The sequence below is a fragment of the Protopterus annectens genome, chromosome 9.part0, assembly GCF_019279795.1.
Source record: "Protopterus annectens isolate FY-2018-M chromosome 9.part0, PAN1.0, whole genome shotgun sequence".
NCBI classification, from domain to species: domain Eukaryota; kingdom Metazoa; phylum Chordata; order Ceratodontiformes; family Protopteridae; genus Protopterus; species Protopterus annectens.
The window spans coordinates 1,744,342,707-1,744,355,046 of NC_056743.1; positions in this window are offsets into that span (position 1 = coordinate 1,744,342,707).

Below are 12,340 nucleotides of genomic sequence, written 5' to 3' on the forward strand. Positions count from 1 at the left end.
CCTCAAATCTGTTTGAACTTAAAAGTACAAACAGATTTACCTTCAAGATAAACATTAGCATTAAAGAAGAAATATTACTCTAGCTTGAACTCTTCAATAAGGAAAACAAAACTAAAATCAGAGAACATCAAATACTTTCATGCATGTATATATTTAAATCTTGACTATAAAATCTTGTTACTACATGAATGCATTCCATCAACATAGTATAGATTAATTAATAAATAGCTAGTCATTTTGTTATTATTTCATGTCTTGGTATAGGTAATATTGTACCCATAGAGTACAATGCTTCAATTAATTAGTCATTTATATAGTTATTTTCCATACATTGTAGTAATGGTATTAATTTACAAACAACAATATTAAACTATCTATAAGGGATTATAACTGTGCTATTAGAAATAGAATTAATACTTGTGCTATGAATTTGCATTATTAGAATTGGTACATTGTTACTAAAACTCTTATAATTTCTTTCCAAAACTGTATGAGACATATCTTATTATTTGATTATTATTACAATCTTCTAAAATAAATTACTATATTAATAATTAACAATAAGAATTATTACATATTAGATTTACTTGAACAATATAACTTATCAAACCCGGTCAAGATGTCATGACTTTTATAATTCTGTTGTCTATATAATAAAGTAAAGAAAAATTATTAATTTGTGTGAAGAGTTAAACTCTTGCATTATTTATATGTGACCTTTTATAACTCTGTGACTAATTAGCTATTATTCAGAAGATTTTCTCTATTTAGTTCCAGGTAAAAGCCACACATAACAGAGATAATCATCTGTAAACACAAATGTAATGAGTATGTAATAACTGATAAAAGTCTCATATTTAAAGTAGGCTATAAACAATAAACTAGCATTATGCCTATGAATGTAAGTTACAATGATAATGCTAAGAAGTCACAGTTGTATCATATACAACTATTTATAATGATTGTTTTTTTTTTTCCTTTCTTTTTCTACTTTTATAAAGCTTCTTTTTGTATGTTAACTTGTTTAATAGAACAGGTTATTAAATAAATAAGCATCTGAAATACCTTTTAAACTAGTAGTTGGAAGTTTCTTTCATGTCACTTTAAGTCAACAAATGAAACTAATCCATCTAACACATTAACAATAACATGAGTTTGGAGAGCATGTACATCGTATATATACAAGACATTAATCACCAGATCACAGCAGTATTTAAATGGTTCATTCTATCCCAGTCAGTTTATGTAACACCTTCTTCAAAGCGCAGGTATCACTATATTTGGATATATCACTGGTAAAATTTAACAGCAACTGACAACACTATTACTTTCTTTTTTCCTTACTCTCCTTCTTCTTCTTTTTTTATTATTTCCTTCTTTTTTCTTTCCCCTTTTCCTCCCTTCTCTTTTTAAATAATGGGAAATAATGAAAGCACTTGGGAAATTAGAAATAATTTAAAAGTAAACATTTCACATTCAAAGTATTGAATAATTATGTGCAGAGAGAAAGAAAAAAAAAACTTTACAATGTTGTGTTTGAGCACCATCTTCTGGGAAGTAGCTGTAATTACAGCTGTAAGCATTTCACTTGTTAAATGTGTAAAGACAAGTTACTTTCCTTAACAGAAAGCTAAAGAAATCTAAAACAGAAAGTTCATGACTGCTGCTCATACTTAATTTATTAAAATGATGATAACATCCAATTTAATTTAAGAAATACTATCATTAGACTTTTTCAATTCTATTCTCCACTAGTAGCAATGATAATTTAATGTGTTTGTAAGCATATATATATATAGCGCTTTATTCAAAGTTATTTTAGCACTATTCTTAAGTATACTTTTATCTGAAGTTAGCAATAGGAAATAATCCTGTAGCAGGGGATAAAAGGAGAATATATGATGTGTAAAATTAACTGACAGCTAAACGCTTTCATTTCAAGCAAACAGAACAGCCGAGTTTAGAAAAGGGATATTGTGATAGTGTGTACTTGCGCGCCATCTTCTGGTCAGTAATTGTAACTACAAGCATGCATGCTTCAGTATATCTCGTGCTGTGAAAGAGATGGTGAACAACTTTCTGTGTAAAAATCTAAAAATAGCCCAGCACTAGGTTCGTGAATGCTATTTACTTTTAAATGGTTCATGATGTTCTAAGAACTGATGCATTTAGAAACATTTCTATTTTTAACATATTTATCTCTAAATTTTGGTTGATAAGTATAAAATGTGCACTTTAATAACATAACATACTATTATAAAATATAAAGGAATTTATTCAGACAGTTGCTAGTAACTTATTTTAGCTATGAAATACTTATCTAGGAGAAATAGTCTAAACGATAAACTATTATAAGGAAGCCACATAACTATGGGCTAGGCTTATAAATGCCCTTGGGCAGATAGCCTAGTATGAACCTATGAACCTATGAACCTAATAAACTGTCTTGATTTTATATTCATGCGACAACCTAAAAAAAAGCAATTATGCATTTCAGTTCCTTAGTGAATCAATTTACTAAATCAAGTACTAAATAAAATATTATTATAATAGGCTAAATAACTAATAAAGGGCAGAAATATATTAAGGGAATTAACTTTTAGATAATGTAGTCATACCTTGGTTGATACTTTGAGAGAGGTAGTATCTTCCAAATTCTTCATGTCAGTCTTCTGCTTCTTTTTTTCCCTCACCTCCGACCAGATATTTTTTCCTGAAGCTCTTTTTAGGGAAGATGAATTTGCCCAGTCCATTTCATCGGGAAGTGGAATTATGTTGTTGTTTTATGAAGGTTGTGGCTTCCTCTATGTTATTAAAAGATCTCATGTCATTATTGTATTGAATTCTTATTTTGGCAGGATAAGAGAGCTGTGTCTTGATTTTATGCTGCTTTAGAAGTTTTACTAATGGCCATGCTTTCTTCCTTAAATCCAGAACTCTTGTGGAATAATCATTATCAAATCTTAATAATGACTGTTTATACATAACAGGATTTTTCCTCCATGCTGATCTCAATATTAGTTCTTTGTCCGAATTTAATCACTATGGATCTTGGAGCAGACTTAGAAGAAATAGAAAGTGGCTTACCAATAGCTCTGTGTGCTCTTTCTATTCCATAAGATAATCCTTCTTTTAATCCTAGAATTTCAGGTAGCCAGGAGTTTAAAAATGAGATAATGTCATCTCCTTCAGTTTTCTCTGGAAGACCAAAAATCCTTATGTTTGTTCTTCTCTCTCTGTTTTCAATATCGTCCATTTTATTTATTAACCATGTATTTTGTTGTAACAAAAATTGGGTTTGTAGTTCTTCTTCTTTTAATCTCCCATCAACATCACTTAAGGAAGTCTCAATGTCAGAAATTTTTGTTTGTTGCTGTTGTAATATTTCTTTAAAAATTTCAATTTGTTTTTGACAGTTATCTTTAAGACTTTCTAAGTTCTCAGAAAATCTTTCCATCTTTAACGACAAGTCCAGTAAAGTAGCAGATATCTGTTGCATCTCTTTTTTCAGTATAGAATCTGAGTGTGAGTTCTTTGAGTTACTCATTTTCAACAGCTTGTGGTGTCCTCTGAAGTATTTGACAGGAAAATTTCAGAATTTTTTCTTCAAAGTTGGTATTGTATGTTACTTCTTCAATAATTACCCAAAATTTTTAAAATATTTTTAGTTTTCCCTGTATTTTCTAGTAAGAGTTTGAAGAGCTCAAATTTAAGCTGCTTTCAGTTAGCCATTTGGCTCCGCCCCCTAAGCTATTGTTTTTTGATAACTCTAGAGCATGAAAATTCTTAGAATAATGACTCTGGTAACAGTAAGTAAAAAGGGCTGTTGCTAAACTTAGGGAACTTATAACAAGGAAGATAACAAGGGATCCTGTAGAAGTATTAGAAGTATTTTGTAAATTCTATGAAAGTCTGTATAAACCAGAGAAATGTGGAAATCAAGAAAAGGTATAAATGGAAATGTTTATCATAGAATTAAATATGCCATAGTTAGAGGTAGAGAAGGCTCAATTACTAACCATTAGGATAAGAGGAAATGAGATAAAAAGGGTACTGTATAACCAATCTACAGGAAAGTCCCTAGGAATACATGGTATTCTTGTGGAAGTTTGGAAGCTAGGAAGGAAAAAGTGAAAGTTCTGGAAGGTTTTACTTAACAGTATATTAAGAAGATGAGAAGTACCAATAGCCTGGAAGAAAGCTGTAGTATAGCTATAATACCTATAAGGGTAAAGATCCATCAGATCCAACTTCATACAGGTCTATTTCAATACTAAAGCATGATTATAGTGTTATGTCTATAATGGCTAAAAGAATGGAATGGCAAAAGTGGTGTCAAAATTGATAGATATGGATCAATGGGGTTTTGTGGAGGGGAGGGAAACATTTGATAACATTAACAGAACAGTGATGATCCAGTGGGAAGCAGAATGTAAGAAAATACCACTGTTTTGTTTGGTCTTGATGCAGAGAAAGCATTTGACAGAATAAGCTGGGATTTTATGAGCAGAGCAATGGAAGCATTTGCATTCCCTGATAAAATGATAAGGCTGATTAGGAGAATGTATGAGGTACCAGAGGCAAAAATTAAAGTGGGTGGTGTAAAGTTATCTAAAATGAAAAACTGATTGTCACTGACAGTCCTGTCTTATCTTACTGAAGCTGTCAACTGCAGCTCTGTTAGTGCCTAGTAATAATTAGCTATTGTTTTAGTACCTTGTAAAAAAAAGTCTGGTTAGTGCACATAAACTTTGCAGATTATTAACCTTGTCAGCAGTATATCTTGCACAGAACTATTAAAGTAGCTTGTCAATATAACAGATGACATGTGCAATAATGTATAATAATATCGAAGTTTCTTTTCAATACAACATGAAAGGTGCTCTCCAGTAAAACAGCTCTAACAGATCTCCCCAAACATTAGATGACATTTTACATATATACATTCTTATGAAAGCAGTCTTTTGGGAACTGTCAAAGTCATTACTTTGGTATTTTCTGTGTGAAAGCTGTCTTTTGATACCCCTGCACTTGATGTCATGCAGTCTGTTAATAAGCTCCTTTGTGTTTTCATTTCAAGGTGAACTATGTGACAATTGTTTTTGCCTTCAACTCGATTCCTTCCTTGCACCTGGGTCCTTATCTGTAATCCCTGAAGCTTGCATTAAACACTGAACATTCAGCTTATTCTTTTCAGCATTTTTTCTCAAGTTGTATCAGAACCTTAATATTCATACATGATTGCTGCTTATTTGATATTTTTCATTGCTTTTCAGCTAAGAACAGTTTAACCCTTTTTTAGCAAACAGAAATGCATGCATCTAACTATTATTTCTACATATATTATAGCAACAGACGTGTATATGCATCTAACTAGCAAACAGGTGTACATGTATTTATAAATTCCTAAATATATATCTAACAGTTCCCTCTGTTTTTGTTTTATTAAAAGTACAAAAGAGTCTACATTAGTATGTACTCTTTAATCAAGTCATAATTTTATCATTATTAACTAGAAACACATTAGGAAGCAAAACCTTTAGTTTTCTTTTGATGCAACAAATTAACACACAATTCCATATGGTTAACACAATGATAAAATGTTTTACCAGTCATGAGCAGTATTTTGCAATTGCTGAATACGACTCTATACAGTGATGCTTCATGCAGTGATTTATTGACAATATTTGTGGATATTACTGCAAAGGCATTGCAGTCTTTTTTTTTTTTGAATAACATATATCATAAATGTCAAGCTTTGACTTATTACTATACTATACATACAAATGAACTGAGAAGCAATTTCTGTGAACAGTTTAAAAATTGAATGCAAAATTGTCCATTTACACGGATTTACAGAGTGTTGTAAAATATGGTTTATACACTGAAGAATGCCATTTAGATATTAAACCATTTGTTGTACAGCATACACTTGCTTGTACAGAATGTTTTTGTATTTGTACATACATGGGCTGTAATGTACACTCAGTCTAGTTTACAAACTTAGTATTACACTGAAGCCTACTAATTAAACATTACTTGAAACATTAAAATGTATTTTTGGTATTTTTGTTTTACTACCGTACATGTTAAAGGTACCCTAATTATTCAATGACAATAAAAAGGCATGGTTGTATTCTAATAATTACTGAATCATTAACACAGACCAGTATATGTTTTTACTTGTACCTTTATTTTAGTTCCTTCTGCAGTACTATTTACACAGTCAGTGTAGAATAATGCTCTTCCCCCTGTAGCATATGCAGCATTTATTGTAATATTGTTTATTTGCTTCATGCTGTGAGAATTGAAAAGACATCCACTACTACTAGTAGGCATTTGTACCCTCCACTTTTTTGTCAAGGGACCTGCATAATTTAACTGAGGTTTTTCTTTTAGTATTTACTTGCAAACTGATTATTAATGACATGTATGCACAACTGTGACGTTTTATTACAATTACCAAATAGGGGTTCTGTAGACTTCTTTGCTTTTTGCTTAGTGCTGCACATAAATACTTAATTATGTTTCAGTAACAATAATGTTTTAGAAAAACATAAGCCAGACTGGCCTGGCAACAAATCTTGTTTTTGACCTTATAACTTTCAGTACCAGTAACATTTTATTTTTCCAACATTCCTTGTAACTACAAGTTCCAGCCTGGGAAGATCCGAGCTAACGTAAAACAAAATATTTTACTTTTTTCCCTTTTTGCGCATTCCAGACTCTTTAACCCTTTCATCACTTTATTTACCTTCAGTCATTTGTTAATACACTTGGAACAATTTGTAAAACACTTAGAATTATAATAAGTATTTATAATTTGCCTAACTATGCATAAAGTTTAAACTTGGGTTTTATTTGTAGTATTATATACAGAGTACAACCTTATATTACTAACATTGCTTTTGAATATTGTTTTTGCTGGAGTCTTTGCTTTTTTGATGCTATTATACAATTACATAATATAGTAAGAAACAAAATAGATATTGGCTTATCTAACACATGCTTAAAACAGATATATTTACATTTGCTGTTGTCTGCCTTTTGCTCTTGTGCATTTTAAACATATACACTTTAGGTGAAAAGAAAATACATGCATGTCAGCCTTGTGACCGCATATCTTTACTGCTTTTAACTACTCTCATTTGATTTCTATGCCCCAAAACTGTTCTGTTATTTGAAATGGTGATTTTGAAATTATTTAACAGCTTATCTATGTGAGATTGCTCCTGTGTGTATGCTATGAGAACAGCATCATATGTTTTACATTAATGTTTAACTGATAAGTATCTTGCTTTAACTGAATGAAAGTTGTAAAACATTTAGGAATAAAAATTCAGAAGCATCTAAGTAATGCATGTATCCATGCAGTGTACACTTAACCATTTTCTAGATGTAGAATAGTATGTAGTAAATTATTTTTTTATTAGTGTAGCTAACTGCTGTTGCTTTAACTTTACTAACCATATTCTTTTTTGTCTTGTGGTTCTGCACGGCCTGATATGTCTCAGTATTTTGTTCTGCTGACTCTAAAGCTCTTATGCACTTCTGAAAAAGTGTTTGTATATGTTGTCTAAACTTTCTTAACTCACTCTGTCTCTTACAAGTTTATTAAAATTTTCTGTCAGTTCACCATGAACCTTGTTTCTGTTTTTATCTGTGTTGTACTGTGTAGTGATTTTATGCCACTTTTGTCTAACAAAATGTACAGAAGATTCTGTCAATAACTGACCTGACTGCTGTTGTAACTCTGAAATTAAAATTTCATATGTGGTGACAGGACATAATGCAAATGTATGACCCTTATCTGGTTGTTTACCATTAACAATGGTCTGTATACTTTTATGACAATGCACACAGAAAGCAGTTTTACATGATTTGCACAATAAACATTTACTGCTATATCAATCATGTTTCTGTTTAAGATACCAGTCAAACCTAATGTATTTACATTTTTCCTGTCAACTTGCCCTAATAAGATTCTACATTTGCTAATATCCTGTTTACACAACTTCTGTAGTCTGTCTAAAATTGATACAATACTGTGTTTACTACCTTTACTCAATGCATCCACATTTATCTGTCCTAAATTCTATTTACATTTCGTACTAGCCTGATTTATGTCATTCATGCTATTTATGTAACCACAAAAATTTGCTTACCAAAGTTTACGTTGACTTCGGCTGGCCAGTTATGAGCACTGTAGATGGTCGGAAAATTTTGTAGTTACTTGAAAAGCTGGTGAAATGAATCTGGCAGTGGCAAATTCGAACTTGGAAGTTTTCACCACACTGGAGAATTTATGGCACTGCTTACTTCCTGCACTGCAGTTCTTCTCTGGATTCAGATGTCTGAGGAACTGTACTGCTGCAAACTGTAGAAATTGAAGTGCTCCTATTCCAGACTCAATCATGTACATAAATGTTAGTTACTGCCCTTTCACTAAAGTGACCTTATACAAGGCACAGGCACTACTCCCCCTGTGTTCGAATGCAGGCAAGGCTCACCATTGAAAAGTTATTTAAAATGAATGACTGCAGCTTCTGTGTTGGTGCCTAGTAGAAAAAGTTATTATTTTTCTTGCACAAAAACTATTAAAGTAACTTATCTATATAACAAACACATACAATAATGTACAGCTTGCAGGGTTTAATATCTTCAAGTTTCTTTTCAATATAACATGAAATGTGCTTCTCCAGTAAAACAGCTTTAACAGATCTCCCCAGAAATCAGATTACATTTTACATATATACATTCTTATGAAAGCAATCTTTTGGGAAATCTCAAAGTTATTACTTTGGTATTTCCTGTGTGAAAACTGTCTTTTGATACCCCTGCACTTGATGTCATGCAGTCCGTTAATAAGCTCCTTTGTGTTTTTATTTCAAGGTGAATTATGTGACAGTTCACCAAGTTGTTTTTGCCCCCAACTCAATTCCTTCCTTGCACCTGGGTCCTTATCTGTAATCCTGGAAGCTTGCATTAAACACTGAACATTCAGCATTTTTGCAAGCTGTATCAGAACCTGATTATTCATACATGAATGCTGCTTATTTATTTGATTTTTCCTTCCTTTTCAGCTTAGAACAGTTTAACCCTTTTTTAGCAAACAGAAATGTATGCATCTGACTATATTATTTCTACATATATTATAGCAACAGACGTACTGTATATTTGCATCTAACTAGCAAACAGGTATACATGCATTTATAAATCTCTAAATACATATCTATCTAACAGGTGGGGTCCTCTTTGATAATCTCTGCTTGAGCAGAGGAACCAGGCCGGGGTGTCCTCTCTCCTGTTTGTTATTTGCATTATATTTAGAATTATTGGCAAAGAAAATAAGGGACTCAGAAATTCAAGGAAATAATTGGTATGGCAGTCAAGAAAAGCTGGCTCTATTTGCAAATGAGATTATTTTATATCTGACAAAATCAGAAAAGGGCATTACAGTGCTGTGGAACATATTGAGACAGGCTCAAACCTTTTCGGGATACAAAATTAATGAAGTTAAAACAAAAGCAATAGCAGTAAATTATGTACCCACGTGCAAATTGTTTGAAGGGGCATTTCAGAGCAACACCGTTAAGGCTCCTATACAGAGCACAGGCAGAAAACTATAATTGAAAGTGGAAAGAGATGATGATGAAATGGGAAAAGCTCAACTAACAGGGAGAGACTGGCATATGGATGCAGACCTTTAAGGATAACAATAATCATACAGAATATTAAGCTCATAAAGTAGCAGAAAGAACTGAGCCAACACAGGAATGGAGAAAGGAGATTCTGCCGATAGGGATGACTGCAATTAAGGATAAAGACAATAGGTAAGATGGGACAGGAATATATTATAGAAAACTGGCAAAGGAACCAAGGTACCGGGACCAAATAACTAGAAACAGAAAGGTAATGGAATGGGAAGACGTCAGGAACTTATTTGGACTGCAGGTTAGAAATTGCCTTCCCTATCGAGGACTGATTATCAGAGTACAGACAGAGAGAAAAAAATGGGGGGGTCCTAAATGAAAGACCACCACTGGTAGAGTTTTTCATAGAATGTAGAACAGAAGTTGTCATTAAGAAAGGAATAATTAGTAGACCATATAAAATATTGCATGATAACTATAAGAATCATTCAGAGGAGGTTAGGAAGGATTGGGAAGAGAGACTGGATAAGCAATTCGCAAAGTAACAATGGGGGGAGATATGTAATATGTATGCCTCCCAAATATGCAACAAAATCTAGATGATTTAGGATCTTTGCCTGGAAGTATTTACATGGGTATTTTTATACCCCAAGCATATTTCAAAGATTTTTTTTCCACGGGTAAACAGCAAATGTTGGAGGTGTGATGGGGTAACTGGGAACATATTTTCTGGGAGTGTAATGAGTTGGTCAGTTTTAAAGTTTCACTACAGACTGCTCTATCAGAGATGCTGGGTGAGCAAATTGGAGTAACTATGATACAGAATCAGAATTGCCTAGACATAGTAAGACCTTGCCAAGTATAATTAAGATGGCTGCCAAAAAAAAGTATTACTAGAAAATGAAAATCAAAGTCTAAACCAACTTTACTAGAAGTACAGATGATACTAACAGAAATAAAACAACTGCATCTGGGGTCTTTAGAAAAGGGTAGGAGCAAATTACATAGGAAAAAAATGGGAAATGTGGGATCAATACATGCAGAGGAGGAATGAGGTTTAAAAAAGGCAGAATTTGAATGAGCTATGTAATGGTCAACTGACAATGACTGGATATATTAAAAGGGATGTATAATGTTTGCAGCTACAGTTGTCTTGGCACGGTTTGTAATGTATAATGTTTGCAACTGAGATTGTGTCACTATGGTTTATTCTCATTTATATAAATGTAAGATTGCCTATGTCATACATGATAATTTAATAAAGATGTTTATTGTTAAAAAAAGAAAAAGAAAAAAAGCATCATGGTACTAGAAAGGAGGTTTTCTTTGTCTAGAGTTTGTGAAAGAACACCCTGTGATTCTCTGTTTGCAAGAGTGAAACATGGAAACAACACTGAATGGCTTTGCGTAAGCCTTCAGAACCAATCAATATTAGGTAAAACAGGGATAGTAGTAGTGCGTGGATTTAATTGCATGGTGTGCAAAATTACTAAAGTACCCTTCAAAGACCAGTACTCATGACTAAACTAGCTGTGGCTGCAATTTAATCCTCAGTCATTTTGGGCCTGACCTCTACAACTGGAAAGGAAAAAGGTAAACAAATCTAAGGAGCTTGTGTATTTTTGGGTAGTGATAAATTCACCACAACACTGAGGACATAGTAGCAGGTCTCAAGGCCAAAGAAGTTGTAAGGCAGAGTTGAGGAAGATGACAAATCTAAGCCCTCTTTAACTAACTAGGCCTGCTCATAAAAGTGTAATTTCACATTTTTCAAAAAACTTGCTGAAGCAAACTGTCTAATATTTGGCACATACTAATGTTATGCTTTCACCTAGGCAGAAAGCAAGCTTTGTGTCTGTTCTGGGGAAGAATCGTCCTATGTAAGGGAGACTTCTAAATAATTTGTCCATGTTGGAAAATCTGCAAAAGCTCTTAGTCCTGCAGGGAAAAAGTGTACTTCATAAACAGATAAAGAAAAATATTTTTTTTGAAGCTGCAGAAAGCCAAGAAGACAAGCCTAGGCCCAGAAAGGGACCCAAGAAAAAATACCCACAATTATTAGCATACACAGAAGAGAACAAGTGAGTTTACTCATGGAATGTTGGAAATTTCACTTCAAAAAACACTACTGGCAGCCTGGGGTCATTTGAAACTGTGACAATAGGAGGTACTGCCAGCCATGCTATGAGAAGTAGGGCAGTGGATGTAGGACTTGTGCCAGCACAGATAGCTGGAAATTTATAAATAATTATATGTCATTTGTATATCACACTGATTTTTACAGACGCTTCTGCTGAAAATGTATTTGTGAGGTTTGCTTGTGTTAAAATGTATCAACAGTGCACCCTGCTGGAATGAAAATAAATGTACATATATCATTGCAACTGAATTAAATGTGTATGTTTTAATAGTGGACACTGGGGTATCAAGGGTTAACCAACTAGCTTACTTTAAGAAAAATAAGGGAAATGTAAATGAGCTGTTAAACCATTAACAGTGCTGAACAAGACCGGAGACGGTGGGACTGGAAGAAGCCTCTGTTCATTAGCTCAGTAAAAAGAGGGGAAGCCCTTGGCACTGCCATAAATGTTTAGATGTGTATTGTAGCCATCTATGCTAAAATCCTGTCTCAATTTCAAAGGGGAGATACTGTGAGAACCTAGAGTCAGGTGACCAGATAAAGTCAT